This window comes from Anopheles arabiensis, chromosome 3 (assembly GCF_016920715.1).
Source record: "Anopheles arabiensis isolate DONGOLA chromosome 3, AaraD3, whole genome shotgun sequence".
Taxonomy (NCBI): Eukaryota; Metazoa; Arthropoda; class Insecta; order Diptera; family Culicidae; genus Anopheles; species Anopheles arabiensis.
The window spans coordinates 16,629,750-16,648,540 of NC_053518.1; positions in this window are offsets into that span (position 1 = coordinate 16,629,750).

Below are 18,791 nucleotides of genomic sequence, written 5' to 3' on the forward strand. Positions count from 1 at the left end.
ACCTTGAAGCTTTCCTGTACCTTCTTGGTAAAACGATAATTATACAATTATACAATCGCAACAGCTGTGGCAGTCGTGGCAAGTCGTCGGGGCTTATTAAATATATTTGCCTCCCCCTCCCACCTCGTCTCGTCGTATGATTGGCGAATGTTAAGATTTTCTTCATCATCCGCTCCTTCCCGGATGGCCTTCTCCCTGCGAACGGTTCTTGACTGCCGACTGGTGTAGCGAATGGGTGGAAAATTCATTTCCCTCGCCCTCACGCTCCGAGCTCTCCGACGGCGGCACCACACGCCGGTAAAACGCAACACCGGCTTCTGACGGTTTCGTTGCCATTTTACAGCGCACAACATTAACGTTAAGAGCCGAACTCTTGGGCAGCGTACGTTCATAATGCTGCCTCGTCCACCCGTTCAACGGGGTCCCCCTTTTTTTGCCGGAGCGCACCGCGAATCCGGTGCTCCCGTAGCTAATTTTGTTAATAAATATGGGTCCAACCATTTGTCGCGACACCCAACCCTGCCGAAGTCTTTAAGTCGTTGAGAATGACGGGCTTTCGTTAGTTCGGCTAGTTGGTTTCACTTTCCACCCGCACGGAATGGTTGGAGATTTGAGCCAAAAAAATCATAAAAACAAAAGCGAAAAACAGCAGGGAGTGGATCGAATAAATTGACTCATTTTGATGCAACAATTTAGTTACATGGAAGGAGCAACGTTTTACTTTTTAATTAAAAATTATATAGAAAAAATAATCAAAATGTTATGTATCACAAAGCAGGGCCCTTTTTAGTAAATTATCAAAAACATTACAGGGTTTTCCGCGATTTATTGGTTGGTTCCCATAAGTTTTCGGTGGGTTCCCTTATTTTTTTGGTGCAATCCCACGATTTTTTGGCCATTTCCCAGAATTTTTTGGTCCAATTCTATTGATATCCAATCGGAAAATACCAATAAATCATGGGAACGCATAAAAAAAAATCATGGAAACTGACCAATAAATCGTGGTAAACCCTGTATCTTGCTTATGAAGTATTTCACCATTATTCAAACGAGCACTTCAAAACATGTTTCGAATAAATGTTTTAATAACTAAACACGCTGCACTTTCAATTGCGATAGCGATAAGAAAGATATGACCAGGAACAAAAAAAGAGAAGAATGCTTTATAAATACCTGAAAATTGGAAGATATGGGAAAACAATATAGAATAGTAGCGAACTAAGATTAAAAATTAAAAAAAAAAACAACAAACACAACCAAACAAGAACCTTAAAGAAGCATGCAGAGAATAAAAACAGAATAGACATCAAATTAAATTTTTAATATAATAAACGCAAAATTAAATGAATAATATATGAATAATATGAGTTCAACATGAATACATCTCATTGATAAAACAAAAAACATTACAATGAAGCACATTCTTGTTGTAAAATATGAAGAGCCATCGATTGTTCTCTTTAAGGGATATTCCCATTAAGGCAATCGATTTATTCTCAACTGTTGAAAGCACAACAAACCGGTGCTCACACACATACACCCACTGGAAGCCACTTGCTGCGATTGCTATAATAAATTAATCAATAGGTGTGACGGGAATGTTAATTAAAGCCCATAAAATCGAGGAAAATTAATTACACAACTGCCACCGGCAGCAGCACGCACACTGTCCGCCCGAGAGAAGGTGTCAAACGGCATTTTCGTCAGCTGCCTATTAAACTGTATGGGTGGAATGAAAGGGAAACCTTTGGGGCCGCCGATACCACCAACACAACACCACCACCCTGTAGAGCAGTATGTCATTTGACAAAGATTTCGATGCGAGAGAAATAATAATAATCCTGCCTTTAAAAGAAAAATGCCACCACTCCTGGTTGGTTAATTACGTTTTGTAAATACCAATACATTTCGTGGAAAATTGCATCACTGGGAGCAGGAGCGATGGAGGAAACCCTTACCCGGTAATCCTGTAATCCCACTACGGCTGGGGCTGAGTTTTTTTCCATCCTGTCCCAATTGCAAGTGTTGCGCCCAACCCGTTACGGACAATGTAATACAATTACACGTCTCTATTACGAGCTCGATCCCTCACTAATTAGTGTCTTGTGCAAACCCGGTACCGAAGCGGTAAGTGAGGCTTTATCTCGGCCACCAGGAAAAGAACAGAAGAATCTGCTGCACCAGTACAAGACGAACGGTAAGATGATTGCGAAGTAAACCCAACCCCAAGCGTAGTGAGAAGAAACGCAAAGCAAAAACTTTAAATACCCATCAAAGGAAAAGTTTTGCCCAAGCCCGTCCCCGCCAGCCGACAAACCAGCCGAGCGCACGACGCGCACGTTCGGGTTTCGTGGGACACGTGTTGTGTCCGTATCTTTAAGCGGTATCGGAAGACGTAACCTGGGCTCTTGGTTACTTTGGGCAAGCGAAAGCAGGGACGTGACCGCAAGCAGACAGCGAAAGTGGCTGGCAAAGAAATAACTCTTTTTCTCGTCAACCGGAACACACACACACACAAACATGAGTCACCGCCGCAGGCGACATGCATCCCGGCGCGGGGAGACTCTTGCGGAGGGCAATTAACGAGCAGATCCTTTCCCTGTGCAGCAGCGCAACAAGGGGTAGCGGAAGCGCTGGAAACGGATGAAAATGGAATTAAGTTCGTATTTAACTTGTTCGCAACAGTGCTCGACCAACTCGACACTGCACTGTGCACTGTGTTTAAGATTCAATTTTCTAATTGCCCGTGCCCGTCGAGCAGTGAGCCGGAGTGTGCGCAACGTGCAGCACGTGCCCCGTGCGTTTTCGGCGCCGGGCAACGTCACAAGTGAACCGCTTTTCCCAAAAAACCTCTTGTTGCATGTTGTTGGGGAGAAGTGGGGTTAAAAAAGGGGGAGAATTGGGTTGGAAAGTTGTCTAGCGAGATGTTCGTACTCGCTTGGTGCAAAACTTTGACGTGCATTGTTTGCGCCACGGGGGTCGATCACATGAGTGAGGAGAGCGTGTGGCTGTAGTTATCATTCTACCGATGTAACTTAATGGGTAAAGTATTATTATTTGATGAACTCAATACAATTAGTTGGTAAATATTGAAATTAGCTCAGAATCGGGGGAAGAGAGGGATAAAAGAGAGAGAGAGAGAGAGAGGAAGAGAAAGAGACAGAGAGATAAAGAAGGCATCCTCCTTGAGGTTTATTTCAACAAACATCTACAATAATTGGTAAATATGCTCTGCTTCGGTAATCTTTCGTAAAGATCCTTTATTTAGAATCTTCAAAGGAGAATCATTTAAACCGAAAATTGAATCATGAATGTTGTTTAATTGCAATCTCACCATAATTTGTATACTGCATTAGACAATCAAGTACATAGATATACAAGTACAGAGATACATGAATTTGGGTACAACGTCCCTTCTATTTTATGAATTTAGTGCTTATTCTTCTACTATTTGGCGTAAACGTCCTACGCGGACATGCCGGCCTATACAGGCTTTCATGACTTTATTCAATACCACGTAGCCGGATAGTCAATCCTTACTACGGGGGGACGATCCATTCCGGGCTTGAACCCATTGCGGGCGTGTTATTGGGTCGTTCGAGTTGACGAATGTACCACGGGACCGCCCTAGAATAGAATTACCACAATAAACTAAAAATTGTTATTTTTAACTCCTTTTCTTCTTGTCTGGCGCAACAACGGTTGTCGTATATAGTCACAGCAGGATAGTCATTTTCAACGTATTCAGGGGCTCAATCTATTCTTCTTCTTCTTCTTTTGGCTCAACAACCGTTGTCGGTCAAGGCCTGCCTCTGTACCACTTGTGGGATTGGCTTTCAGTGACTTTTGGATTATCCCCCATAGCAGAAGAGTCAGTCCTACGTATGGCGCCACGGTCTAGTTGGAGCTTGAACCTATGACGGGCATGTTCTTAAGTCGTACGAGCTGACGACTGTACCATGAGACCGGCTTTAGGGGCCCGATCTATACGGGGTTTAAATCCATGAGACATTGGAGAGCTTTTGAGATTAAAACACGGTGCTTGTTCTTCTAAAGCGTAGCAGCATTAACGGGCATTTAACTTCAACCACACCAGCTCTATTTAACATTTCATCGTAAAAATGGTGGCGATTTTGCTTGCAGCAATGCATAAAATAGTTAAAGTAATTACAAGTACACTTGGCTGTAACACACGGTGGTATTTTATACCCGTATTGTACGCTCTTGATGAAAAAGGTAATTAACTTTCCGCCCATCAACCAACGACCGTACATGGGGGAAAAGCGAATAATAAATTAATAAATATCATCCAGAAGGCACATCTCCTTCAAGCACAGTTTAGACAAAACAAAACAACGTTGCATTCTAAACCAACCGTTGAATGGGGAGATTGATAAATATGGTTTAAAATTTTGAGCAAAACAAAATAGAATTATGATTGACTTTTAAACACCACGTCCACGCGAAGCGAAAGCACTAAGCCGCCTCCGTTTATTTACATACACAAACACACACACACACACACACACACACACACACACACACACACACACACACACACACACACACACACACACACACACACACACACACACACACACACACACACACACATGCAAACAGAGAAAGTTAATTTAATTTTCATAATCAACACAAACACAATCACCAACAAAGTGATTGTTTCCAGTGGGCGCCAGTGCCCACAAAACGCAAACATTTCGGACGCCGCTACACAAACTATTTCGAATCTAACCATTTTCCATGATAGGACTTTTTTGTTGCTGAATGCTGTTGCTGTCCCACCACAGCACACACACACACAAACACACACGTTTCTATGCTTCACTGTGACGGCCACTTTGTAATGCAATGTGCTGGGGGTGCATAGTTGACACCAACCGCAATGTAAGCTTTCCCTCCCATTCGGTGCATGTTTTGTGTGCTTCCCTTTTTCCCTCGTTCAATCTTCAAAAGGGTACAAAATCAATTATTCAAACATAAATTATCCCACCAAAAGGATGGACCAATGGAGTTTGTTCTTTTTTTGTTTCTTTTTGTTTTCGTTCAGTTGATGCTTTTGATGCATACACACCATAGATGAGTGCGGTCGTTGTTCAATCGTGGTCAATGAGTTGAGTTTCATTAAAAATACCAACATGCCCCACATGCATGGTCCCCTTCAGGCACCTGTTCCACACTACACACTATTGAAAAGCTTACAAAATGCTCTTATATTTGGGTGACATTTTTCCCAACCGTAAAAATCAACAACAAAACACACACACACAAATTGGGAATCATTTTTCCGGGACATCCTCAGTAGGGATGTGCTCTCTCATGAGACTCCGGTTATTGTTAGTCCGATTCCTACTCCAGCTAAATCGAAACCACCAGTTTCACCCGGAGTTGTTCGAAGTCGTCCAGAGTAGTCAGGAATCGGAGTCGTCCAAAAACGGAGTCGTCCTGAGTCGGAGTCGACCGGAGTCATCCCAAATCAGAATGAAACTGGAGTCTAATTCACCCGGAGTCGGTCAGTGTCCTGCCAGAGCCGGCATTTAATTTCCTTTAGTTTTTTTCACCTTTAGCATTACACGTGTATTTCGTAAACAAACCGGATCACTTCATCTCCTGATGACTTCGACTTCAACTTCGGACAATTCTGGCTCCTGACGATTTCGACTCCGGACGACTCCGGATGGCTCTAGGTAATTTTGGATTACTCCAACGAATCCGGAAGACTCTAACTTCGATTTTTCCGGAGTTTCAGTTCTGAATTTTACGGAATTCAATCGGCGTCCAGCCAGAATAGTCCGGACTCGCAGTCAGAATTGACCGGAGTTTGAATCATTCGGAGTCATCCGCAATCAGATTCAAACTGGAGTCGGTCAGTGTCTGACCAGAACCAGCATTTCATTTCGCTTAGTTTTTTTTTCGCCTTTGGCTCTGCACTAGTATTTCGTGAACAACCCCGGACGACTTTAACTCCGAATCTACTGGAGTTCCAGTTCCAAATTTTTCAGCGTAGCATCGAAGCCAACTCCAGATTTTACCCACTTTACCCATCACTAATTCTCAGTGATGCGTTTTATTAAAATTGATCAGGTTTTGTCTGCCTGTCGCTTGCGAACAGCAGCCAACCGCAAAACACTATTGATAAAGTTCAATTAATTAAACATTCATGCTGTGTTTGGGTATGCGAGCATTTGTTTATCAAAAATATTGATCGTGGTGGTGTGGTAAGGATGGTGGTTATTACACTGTGGTAACTAATGCTTGATTGAGTGAATATCGATTAGTCGAGTTTGGTTTTGAAGTTCTATGCAGCTATCGGTTTTGAATGAATAGCTATAGCCTCAGACGTATGGCAGGAGTGCATTTGTTGCATAAAACTATTGTGTGTTTTGTGTGTGAGGTAATATTATAAAGTCATATTTTATAAAGAACGTTCAATATTAGATAATGCAAAATGTGTGGCAGCACTTCATACGCAACGTGGATTAATATCGGTGGAAAGGATTCTTATTCTAATAATATATATTTTATATACACAAAGTATTTCAATTACTAGAAAATAGGCAGCCTTCGATAGTATATCTCACGATATACTACTGAAGCAGCTTGAGAGGCTTGGCCTTGCAAACTCAATCCTACAATTGCTATATTCATACCTAATCAATCGGATATATCTAGTGAATTTCGGACGAAGCTTATCGAGGCGGTTTTCAAGCACATCGGGGATCCCACTGGGAAGCAATCTTGGGCCACTGCTCTTCTTGGTGTATGTGAATGATGTTTGCCAAGTGCTCCCTGCCAACTGCTATTTAATTTACGCCGATGATATTAAAATATTTATGCCAGTAAAAACAGTTGACGATTGCAGGACCTTGTTGAGAACGCTTTGTTCAACAACTGGTGCTCCCTTAACGGCTTACAACTTTGCGTTGATAAAATGTCGATTTTCTGATGTCCTTTACCAGCTCTTCAAGGCAAATAGTTCACGAGTACGTAATTAATGAACACATCCTGACACGAACGCGACCTGAATGCGCGACCCTGGTGTGATATTAGATTCTAAGCTTACTTTTAAACCACATCTTGAGGAAATAATCAAGGCGAGCCAATAGAACTTTAGGTCTTATTATGAAAATGACAAAAGATTTTGACGATCCCATGTGCGTAAAAGCACTTTACTGTAGTCTAATTAGGCCCATACTCGAGTCTGGATCGATCTTCTGGTGTCCAAATGTCGAGATATGCGAGAATAGGCTAGAGTCGGTACAACGGAAATTTTCCCGATTAAATTGATATGTTGCCCTAAAAAATTGGAATTCCACATCTGCCCCATAATTGCATCCATTATTTCAAAGTGTGAATCATAGTAAACCCATATTTTTCAAGATAACATTTAAATGAAACATTCATCCCTTTTAATTAGTTTATAACCCGAATATTTTCAAACGCTCTTTTATCCCTTCACATATTGCGCGATTCCGCGAAGCAATCGGCCTGTAACGAATATCCTTCAATTGGTTCCCAGCAGCAACCGCAATAGCTCCACTATTCGTTTTCATTAGCCACCGGTGCAGGTGCACAGCTAAACCCAACATCCCAAAACGCGGTGAAATATCAAGCGCACAGACAGACTCGATATTTGTCCACCATCGCCGTGTGGTTCGCTGCGGTTACATTGACTGTTTGCTGTCAGTGAATGATATTTGATTGGTTTTTAATTCTGACATTGAATCCATTATTTTGCACAATCTATCCATATCAACGGGTTTATCACATCGAACCATCGGGCGCATCGGGCCTCTGCGTGTGCGGAAATGGCGACGTGTGCTCAACCGCAGAAGATGCAATTGAGAGACATGCAACAGCAGCAGCAGTGTGTATTATGCACATTTCAATTAGATAGATCAATTCGTGCATATCCTTCCATCCGGTTGGTTTGGCCCCGCAGGGACGATGCCCGAACGGATAAGGTTGCAGCGTCCGAAAAACCGAAGCTTCCGCTTGCTCCCGGTCACCGGGTAGAAATCATGGTGGCATACGTGTGTCCCTTTGCTCCTAAATGTGTGTGTGTGTGCGTTCAGGTGTGAGCGTTGCTGACCGGCCTGCTGCTACTGCTGCTGCTGCTGCAAATCCGAAGTACTTATCCGAAGTGAATTTAATCAGTGCATTCCGTTTCGGTCCCATGCCCCGGTGCAATGCGTTTCACCATCCACTCGACGTTGACGCACGCACGTGTGTGGTTGTGTGTATGTAATAGTTGATCTGCAGTACGCAATATCTGATTCAAACACGGAAACCCAATGCTGCGAGGCCCCCCCAATTTACCTGGCCTTGTCTCACTAGGCAAAATCATGATGCGTGTGTTTCTGTGTAGCCATCGCAAATATCCTGCGCGTTCAATTTTGCCTGCAATTACCCAGGGCAGTGCGCTGGAAACTGTTTTACCGTTCGATGCGCTTGGGGTTTGATAATTTTGAGGATAGATGGGCGATGGGGGATGATGGTCAATGCGCCCGGTGCGTGTGCGGTCGGTGTGGCCGGCTGGCAAACGTCGTTTGGGATTGATTCGTTAGGTGAAAAAGTAATGCGGCTGACGGCGTACTCCTCCGCAATGAGCAGTTACATTCTAATGAAGTAATTTGTAGTGTTAGTGCAAGTTTGCAGGCAATTAACTGTAACATGTATTTTTACACAAAACGCATCGATGTGTTAGTGATGGACTGTACAATTGAAGCAAGTCTTAGCTTGACAAGTTAATTTAATGAAATTTGATTTTTTTTTTTTCATTTGATCGAATTTTATTTAAGTTAATCTAAACTCTGCTCAATTTATTTAAATATTTTCCTTCATCTCTGTCGCTGTACCACGCAAAAAAGAATAAAATTATGAGCGAAACTAGTGATCAACTTTCTGATCACCTTTCAACATCTATCCGGACTTATCATGTTACTGACATGTGCTCGTAAAGTTCTTCGTGCATTAATTCTCTAGTAAAAGCTCTTGTATCCCTGAAAAATGTGTCCCATAATATCATAACATAAAAACAGGGTTTTTCAGGGGTGCTCCTAGTTGTGGGGCACTTCCTTGACTCTTTCTTAGGAAAAGTGAACTTCAATGATAAATATTTGGCTCCCTAGTTGTACAGGCTCCTTGGATTTTTATTGGATTTGTCCAAAAATGTAAATCTCGCTCAAATCGTTGTCTAAACTTGCAGCAAACCATAAGCTCTTTTATTACATTGAATTGATAATTTCACTTTATTATTGACCAATAGTTCAACAATTCAAGAAATAGGGGAAAGTGGGGGAAAATGACACTGTTAAAGATTTTGCTCTGTATCTCATTGGGTAAATCACTTTACACTGATATTTTGACAGCAATCCATGCTTCAACATCTTATCCATGAAAAACATTCAGAAGTAGACGCATTAATAACAAATATAACTGAGTACAATGACATTTAAAAATCAACATCAAAAGTTGTGAAAATGTATTGTGCGGGGCAAAATGATCATACACCAAATGTCAAAGCCCATAAAAAATGGACTACAACATCGGACTTTAGGCTTTGGTTTAAGTTCCTGCATCGCGGTAGTATTGTGAGAGTAAAGATTCAAATTTAGTATTGAAGTGTTTTGTTAAAAACATATTTCATTAAAATGTTGGAATATTTCAATAATTCACGTGTTGTTGGTAATTTTTCTGGTCGATAGAGTATCGCACAGCATAGTTTTATTTTTGTAAAGCTATATATTGTAGTTTACACCACAGCCTCATCATGTTGCTCCTGTCAAAATTTACCAACCATTTTGCCCCAAGCAAATCATTTTAAAAATATTAATTTTAAAAACTTTATATTAAATTTAAAATGTTTACTATTTCATGTAATTCATAGATAAATACCATGTGCCTCGATACATATTCTTTTTTTTCTCCAGTTATGTGCTCAATTCCTATAAATGCTTATTTTCAAGACGGTGGAAATTACATCGTTTTAAACAAACATTTTATAAGCTAATTTATTCAATTATTTTGATATCTTAAATTATGAAACGTTCATAGTAGGCACCAAACATTGTATTCGATGTTTTACAATCATAAGAAGTCGCTATAAATGTGTTAATTCGCCAATAATGCAGGTGACCATTTCGCTCCGCCTAGCCATTTTGCCCCACGTTCCCCTACAGATTCTGCGTGATGCAGCGCTCAGCACGTTTTCTATGGCTGTCTGCCAAGAGGCGTTTGATATGAACATTTTTTGAGCGTACCTTATGCGTATCTTAAGATTCACATAGGGTGCCGTTAGCACGTCAGAAAGAGTCAAAATAGTGCACCGACAGGTATAAAAACCGCTTGAAGACACCTGTAAGACATTTTGTATGAAAGCTTCTTTACGATATTTAACAAAGTTTTCATGTATGTTGAATGTATGGTGTATATAGTCGTGATTAAGGCAATTATTTATGTAAAATATGTATGCGTGTGTTTATGCAATGTATGTAAGATGAGCACAAAATGTGCGATCATTCAATTGGATCGTTCAATTTATCGTTCCTTTTTTGCTCTTCTCTAGCATTACCAATATTTAATTTCATCATATTTGGAACCTTCCCTCACCAACGCAACTTAATATGGAAAGTACGTCAATTATACAATCATCATCATCTCATCACATCCACCCCGACCCGACCCTTCATGCCGCTCAAACACGAAACAATTCACCTGCAGCTTCCATTTGCTTCCATTTAATTTAGAGCAATGCACGAACACACACACACAAACATCCACAGAAGCGTGTTGCTTTTAATCGTAGATAATTCAGGTATCATTGCACACAAAATTGCACCAACCCAAACCCTCCATACACACACACACACATACGCCCCGGGATGCAAATAATCAAGCCAATTAGTTGTTTAGTTAGTCAATGCGCACACACCTCCAAATGCTCGCTTTCCGCCACTGCGCTTCGGCCGCCAGCTAAATGCCGGGTTTAAATTTCAACATGCATGAAGGCAATGGACAGTTCTCCTACAGTGCGTGTGTGTGCCACATTATGCGCCATCCCCCCTGCTCTCTTGCAATAGAATACATCAAACGAACCCATCATCAGCGCTACCATTACCAGAACTCTTCACTCCTTCCTGCCTGCCGGTACGAAAAACTAGACCAATTAGGTGAACAGTTTGCAAAATACAATAATAATGGTACACACTCCACACTGGGGGGGAGGGGAGGGAGCGATGGAGGAGAGAAAAACATGCTACAAACAAGAACGATAACTTTCATCCAGCATGCTTGATATATCCTACGAGCGTTATCCCCCTAGCCCCGGTCATCCCGCATGTGCCTGTGAATGGTGAAAAGTTCTTTTGCGCTTGCAACCCGATAAAGCGCTTGCGGTGGTGGTTGCATAAATAGTAAAACTATCTTCTTTTGCCTTTTTATTTTTTTTTTTTTTGGTTGCACAATCCCACCATTGCTCCCTGCACTCCTCGCACTACGAATCAGATGTCCGTTTGGTGGTCAGACTGTCTCGTCTGTTGTAAAGCAAAGCAAAGAGAGCGCACCACCGTTGGAATGGAAGGTAATGGAGGTCATGCACGAGAAAGAGAGCAACAAAAAAGGAGGAAAGAAACTTTTCATCCTGTTGAGAAGTTTCGCTTTTTTAGGACAAAATATTCACCAAACCAAACTCGATCCACACATGCGACGTGCAAGCAAAACAGTTCTCGGTACCCGTTTTTTTTTTTACAACTGCGGGAGAAGCTTTTTGTACTTTATTGTAAAGCGAGAGAAGGAGAGGATAATACCCCAGCAAAAAAAGAGAAAGAAAGAGAGAAAGTGTTTCGTTTATTTTACCGCGTAAGGAGAGATACTAATTAAAATGCTTACAGTGCCATTTGCCAAAGTGACTATAATGGATGAAGGCCGCGGACAGCGGGGAACAGGGACACTACTGGTGGACTACTGTTCCTCATCTACTGTTGCGATATACGGGTCTCGGCCGCACACAACCGGGATATTACTTTTATCGAGCAAGCAAGCAAGCAAAGGACAAGCACACAGTGTGATAGTAGTAGTAGTAGTAGTACCAGCACATAATTTACAACACATCTGAAAACAGGGGAAAGCATTCGTCCAATTTACGGGCGGCAAACTCCATAGGGCCATGCAGAAGGTTTTTGTTGCGTATGCTCATGTCCCCTACAACACAATGTTGTCGCTGTTTTTTTTTCTTTTCGGGACGGGCCAAACTTTTCGGGTCGTGTGTATTGATTTATGAGCATTTGTAGTGGTAATGTTGAGGGAGGTTTTTAGGTGTGATTATTATTAGCTCGAGATGAAAGTAGTTAGCCAATTTGTTTGTAAAAAAAAACTTCAAAAGTTTGTCGCCATTTTACAGACGGACAATATGGTTTATTAGTCAAATAAGCTCTTTTTGTTTGGGATAAAAAAGGGTGAAACCAAACTGCACCATGTGTTCATAAAGCGTAACTGCCAAACGGCGAAACTAAGCGAACGAATGTTTTACCATGAAAACTGTGTGAGAAATCATTGCTATTTTAATGTTATTTTTCATCCTAATGGAAAATGGAAACACAACGCGAGTGTGAGTTGATCCGCATCCAGCCTCGTAAATGCTTATGCTTCTACTATTACACCCGCAGGCAGCGTTGGACTTGCATTTTCACTATATCTGTAGCTTATTTTGTGCTAATTGAATACAAATATGTATTTATGTATCTGGAATTGGCTTCGGGATTGAGATCGAAATTGAATTAGCAGCTAATACAGAGGTCGAAGCATCCGGTAGATACAACGACAAACTCTTATGCGCCCCTGGTAGGCTCGTTGTTTACTGATTCCATTTGTTTTTAAGCGACCAATTCCCGGTGAAATTGCTCGATCTGACTGACCGTGTAGTATAACGCTCCTTAGATACATTTTCCAAGAATGATAATTCAATCCACCAGGATGACCTGCCAAGTGTGTTACTAACGGCTGTTGATGCAATCGTAACTGCATATGATCCAAGCCGTAGCCGCAAAGAATCCAAACGTACTTGCAAACGATCTAAACCCATGAAGAGCATCCTTTTGGCCATCTTAAATCGGACACCTAGATTTTCTCATGCATCACTCCAGCTAAATGCTGATTTTGATGCTTCCTGGATGCTTACTTCAACTGGGTATAGGCATACCGTCTTCACCATATTAGGACACTCTTTGACTATGCTGGAGCAACAAATCAGGCGTCTTTCTAAAGAAATCACAGAAAACCAAGCAAAGTCATTTCGTTAATTTTCAGAACTAGTGCTTTAAACTAAGATGATTAAATATGCACATGAAGTACCAATGCTGCTTTTTTATCAAAAACAATGATTAAGTACTATAATCATTTAATTTAAGCACCATATTGGTTAATATTGGGATGCTGTGTTGTCATTTCGCTAAGGAATAGAGACTGTCCGAATATCAGTGGACCTCATAAATTTCACGCCTTGGTTTGGCTTGGACATTGATACATGGTTTTTTGAGATCTTTAGAGATATTTGTCTGATTTTTGGTAGGAACAAAGCTTATGTTGTGTCATTAACGACGTTTTAATTTTTACTCTTCCAATAAGTGATCTAAAGAACTGTCCAGAAAGCCTCAAAGCCAGAGGATAGGGTAAATTAAGAGGTTTATTTTAAAAGTTGATCTGTTGATTGTTTGTTGTGTTTTTTTAAGCTACAACTTAGTAAAGTGATACACTAAGTTAACTTCATTTTAAGATTTATGCTTCATTTATTTCAATCCAATTCCTTTCAAACCCAATTCGTTTCAAACAAACTGGAGATGGAGTTAATGCAGTTAGCCGTTTGTTAGCCAGAGTTGATCATTGGTCATAATGTTATGGATTCATGTTTGTTATTTGTTCGTTATTTGTAAGACAGCCGTAACATATTAAACATCACAAGTATTGGAAAAAGAAAAATCAATTTGACGATGGTAGAATAAAAGTAAAAATCTAAAGCCAAATAAACCTTTCCGGAAAGATGAACATATTTATGGAGGACTAGGAAAATGGCTGGATAAAATACGCTTCTGATGATGACGATGCAAGAACGTTGCAAACAGTGCTAAGGATCTGATTATCAGAATCTTCTTGAATTTATTTGCAGTATGGGACAACTTTTATTTATGTAAAATATAATATAATTTTTTCTTGTTTCATTTCAAAAATTGTGTATGTACTGCAAGAAAGTGAAAAAAATATTCCCAAAAATCTGCTTTTGATAAATAAAATAGACTATTGGAGGGGTGAATTCTTCCAACGTTACAGTTTGTTACACTAGGGAGGGAGGTGGTCGAAAATTTTCAATTTTTGCATTACGTAATTGATGGATGACGCCTTATCTTTTTTCATATCGTGTGTTTATTGCAGAGGTTTCCGTTAAAATGTCAAACGAGCTCTATACACAGGACTAATTTGATATTGGCAAACCATTAAGTTACAGTTACGCAAATGTAGCATATGCTGGTTTAGACCGAATAAGGCTATTGCCACTTAAAAGCAGTTTAAGAAAAATGAAAAGTTTGATACTGAAATATGATTGGAAAAATAACAGTTCAATATCAGTATATCGATCATCTACATCGAAATGATGAAAAATAAACATGAAAGCGATTTTTTCGTATTTTTATGAAATATGTTTCCATACAATTTCATCAAACCTTGTTTTTCTACTTAATGTTTTGCCTATGACATGTGAAACCGATTGCCGTCAAATTATATTTACATTACCATTACCATCAACATCGCCATTAATTAGAAATGCATAAATTCCACTTATTTTATATCCATCATTATGAAGAAATTGATTCCAACGGAAATATTTAACCATCTATTAAATATCCTCCTAATGGGTTTTACAGCTAAATGGATAACATCAATTCCAGAAAACGAGAAATATTCAGAACAGTACACAACCTTCTGACTAATAAGGTTTTTAATTACTGATAACTTTACATTGAAATGCCACTGACGAAGCGGCGTACCGCGTGTTCCGACAAATATACGAACCCGCTTCACAATGCCCCAATAAGCTGAATGCATGGGGGAAAAACATTATCAATTCTCTGTGAGAACTTTCCACTTCACGGCAATGCATTGCCATGATTTTCAAACAAAAGCCAAGTTCTGCGAAAAGCTTGCACAACCCGCAGCACAAAGTGGGAAAAGTTAGCTTCCACGGAAAGCTGACGGCACGGGATGGATGGATGGATTGCATTTTCAATAACCGCCTGATTGCACATCGTTCCCTTACACTTCACCATACACTTACACTTCACCGCTGTCAATGGATGCAATCTGATGCACGTTGTTCCAGCGTGCAGCGTGCCCGCACCATTAATAACGCAGCTACAAGCCAAACTTTAGACGGAAACGAAAGCGAAAGAAAGAAACACTACCAAAAGAAGCTTAAAATTTGTTCCTTTAGCAAAGTATATCTATAACTTTTTACAGCAGCCTCTAGCCGAAAGTTACTATTTTTGGGGGGTGAATAGGGGAAAATAAGCTTTACCAGAAACATTACATTCACTTAACGCACACCGACCGACCGACCGAGTGGTTCGAGGCGCAAATTCACTTTTTCCCGTTGTTGTTCTGTAAAAGAAGAAGCAACACCAAGCCTGCTTTAGAAGTCAATGCAACAGCCGTAAATGATTCGTGTACCGTTGACACAGTGTCATGCAAGGAAAGGATTCGTTTTTCTTTTAAGAGAGACTTACAACCAGGCCAACGTTTTGTGTTTTTACTGTGCCGTGCTTACTCCAATTTGTCCCTTGAAGAGGCCCGTTCATTGCAAATGCACCGAAAAAAGGTTAAAAATTCAACAAAAAAAACCTTCGCTTTACAAAAAGGATTAATTGTAATATATTTTCTCTCTCTTAGAAGGAGCAAAAAATCGAAGAGAAAGTTTGTTCGGCAACTACAACCACCAGGCGTCTCCACCTGTGCCAATGGCAACAATGATCGAGGGTTGGTTGAAAGGAACGTTCGCTTTCAGTGGTAGTGAATGGTGAAAGTGCACCTGCTCTTTCCTTACAAGGGGATGAGGACGTGTGGTTGGTTTTGTTCTTAGTTCAATTACTACTTGTGGTGCAAGCATACAGATAACCGGGTAGGTAGGGCGTCATCCATCAATTACGTGACGCTGATAGGGGGAGAGGGAGAGGTGTCCTCAAACGTTACGATTACGAAAAACTACAGATATAAGAAAGCTACAGATATAAGGTTTCTCATGGTTTTTTGGTTGTCACCCGAATATCCTTGAATTTGCTTCTTTTTGAATTCATTTTACGATATACTGATCATTCAGATTGAATCTTTCCCATAATTTATTGCTATCGTGCATAATAATATCGTAGTATTATTTAGATAAAAATGTATTTTTAAAATACGAAACAATCAATATATCGTGTAAAAAACCACAAATATCAGGATGCATACAAAAATCCTTGTGAAACAACAACATAAAACTAATTTAATAAATAAATAACACTCTACAGCAGGAAGTGTGCTTACAGCATAGTGAATGTTTACTAGCTTATTAGTTGAATTGCTTAATTGCTTCATTTTTATAGTTTTTTTTTTTTTTGCTATTTGTTTATGTTTGAAATTTATTAGTTAAACATTTTTTAAGACAAGATTTTTAAATTTTTCACAATTAAAATTCTGTGCACTGCATCAATTAACTCCAAACGATTGATTTTGTTATCTCTTCTTTCGCAGTACTTTGTCTTTTGCCATTTCTTTCAGCTGAGAATTGCAAAGACGAAATATAGAGAGGAAGACTGACTAACTGACTGATGCAGCGCCTTGACCGACAACAGCCTGTAGTGTTACTCGTTAATTTATTTGTATTGTCTATCAACTTGTATTTACAATAGTGATAATGAGTTAGTTTAATGTTTTAGATTATTATAAACTTTTCCCATTTTCTAGACACTATTTCCTTTAGATAATTAACATAAAGGCCGATCCGTGACTCTTCATTGATTGTCTAAAAAAAACTAATTAAAAATTGATAGTTTGTAACAAAACAGTTACACTACAACGTCATCCCAAGCGTATTCTTCATAAGATAGCTAGAATTGGAGCAAAAGTATGCAAACTTCTAAAATATATAAAGCTTAAGGGGGAAACAGACTACCCATACTATACCGATATCAAATAATATCGACAAATTCGATAACTGCGTTCGATAACTACGTACGTAGTAGCTACGTAGGACTCTCTATCCGACTGCGCTATAAAAAAAATCACTCATTACGCCATAATAAGAAGGAGAAATAATGAAGTAAACAACATAAAAAGTTGTTAAAACAAAAACAAATATATTTTATACAAACAGTCTAGCGCTAAACTATTGTTAGGCCCAGCTTTCCGTGAAGCACACAATCTTCAATCAATAATTAATAAACATTTCGAACTTATAAAATCTTCCAAATTGTACTTACTCATGATAAATGCATGCATTTTGGGACGACTGTTGTTGACACTATATATGTACTGGCCCACCAAGTACTAGGCACCTTCATACGCCTGATGGTTGGTTTCTCAGCAGCGATAGTTTCGAAAGTAACTTCTGAAACATTTATATATCGTCACTATACTAATTGTACTTGTGTTTTCTCACATTTTTTCTCAATGAGTTTACTTTGATACTGTTGCCCGATTGAGGGAACATACAACTTCTCCGACTGTGATATGGGGTTCGGAAGGTTCAGTACGTTGACCTTAGAATAGGTTAGTGAGCAGTCTTATAACACTAGACCTTTTACACCTCCATTTACAATAAATTCACTGTTGTAGCACATCTGTTTTCGTATCTTTTTACTAACTTTACGTTTAAAATAAATCCAATAACTATTGTTACTGCAGTAAAACGAACTATACTTCACACCGCAAAAGGACTTAAACGCCCATTCAGCCATTCCCGGTGGGTGATACAGCAAGAAAGCAACAGCAAGCTCGCTTGTTACAATAGGAAGTTTATTTTCCCCCTTTTTTCTCTCGCCCGCTCGCCAATCATTTGCCCAGGTGTATGCGGTTACAAATGATTCTTTTCGACGTGGCAAATAATGGTATTTTTTACTTTCCGCCGTGGCTTTCTATCCAGCTCACAATGCACCCTCTGCAGGGCGAGTTGCTGCAAGTGGTTTTTTTACTTACATCCCCTTTGTCAAAAATGTATTAAGAGGGGTTTTATGTTTCTACTCTTTTGAATTTCGAACCATTCCAAGCATTCTCTGAAGAAAGTGGAAATAATTTCAATATTATTAACAATTCAATAAGCAATATGTATGTTGTAACTGAAGCTTTCTTACCGAAGAAAAGACAAGAAAGGAACTGCACAAAAAGATTTACATCAGCAATTTCAGCTAGCGGAACAAAACAGTACCATTTTTATACAAAATCCTGGCCCCCGGGGCAATCAAGCGACCGATTCTCGGTACTCAATTCCCATTTATTTGGACAAGGCATTCACACGAAAAAAAACACTCAAACAAAACTACCAACATTCAGGTGTTTAATTTCACGCCGGCCATTCTTCGGTTGAACTGATGCGCAAGAGAGAACAAGAACACGTGGTGTGGTGATAAAGTATCGCTGTAAGTTAATTTCGTTTACACCACCGCGTGCTTTTTACGCCCGGTTAGCCGCACCCCGGCAGCCCCCGATCAACACGAAAAATCGAACGCAATAAATAGACACGGTGGGAGGGG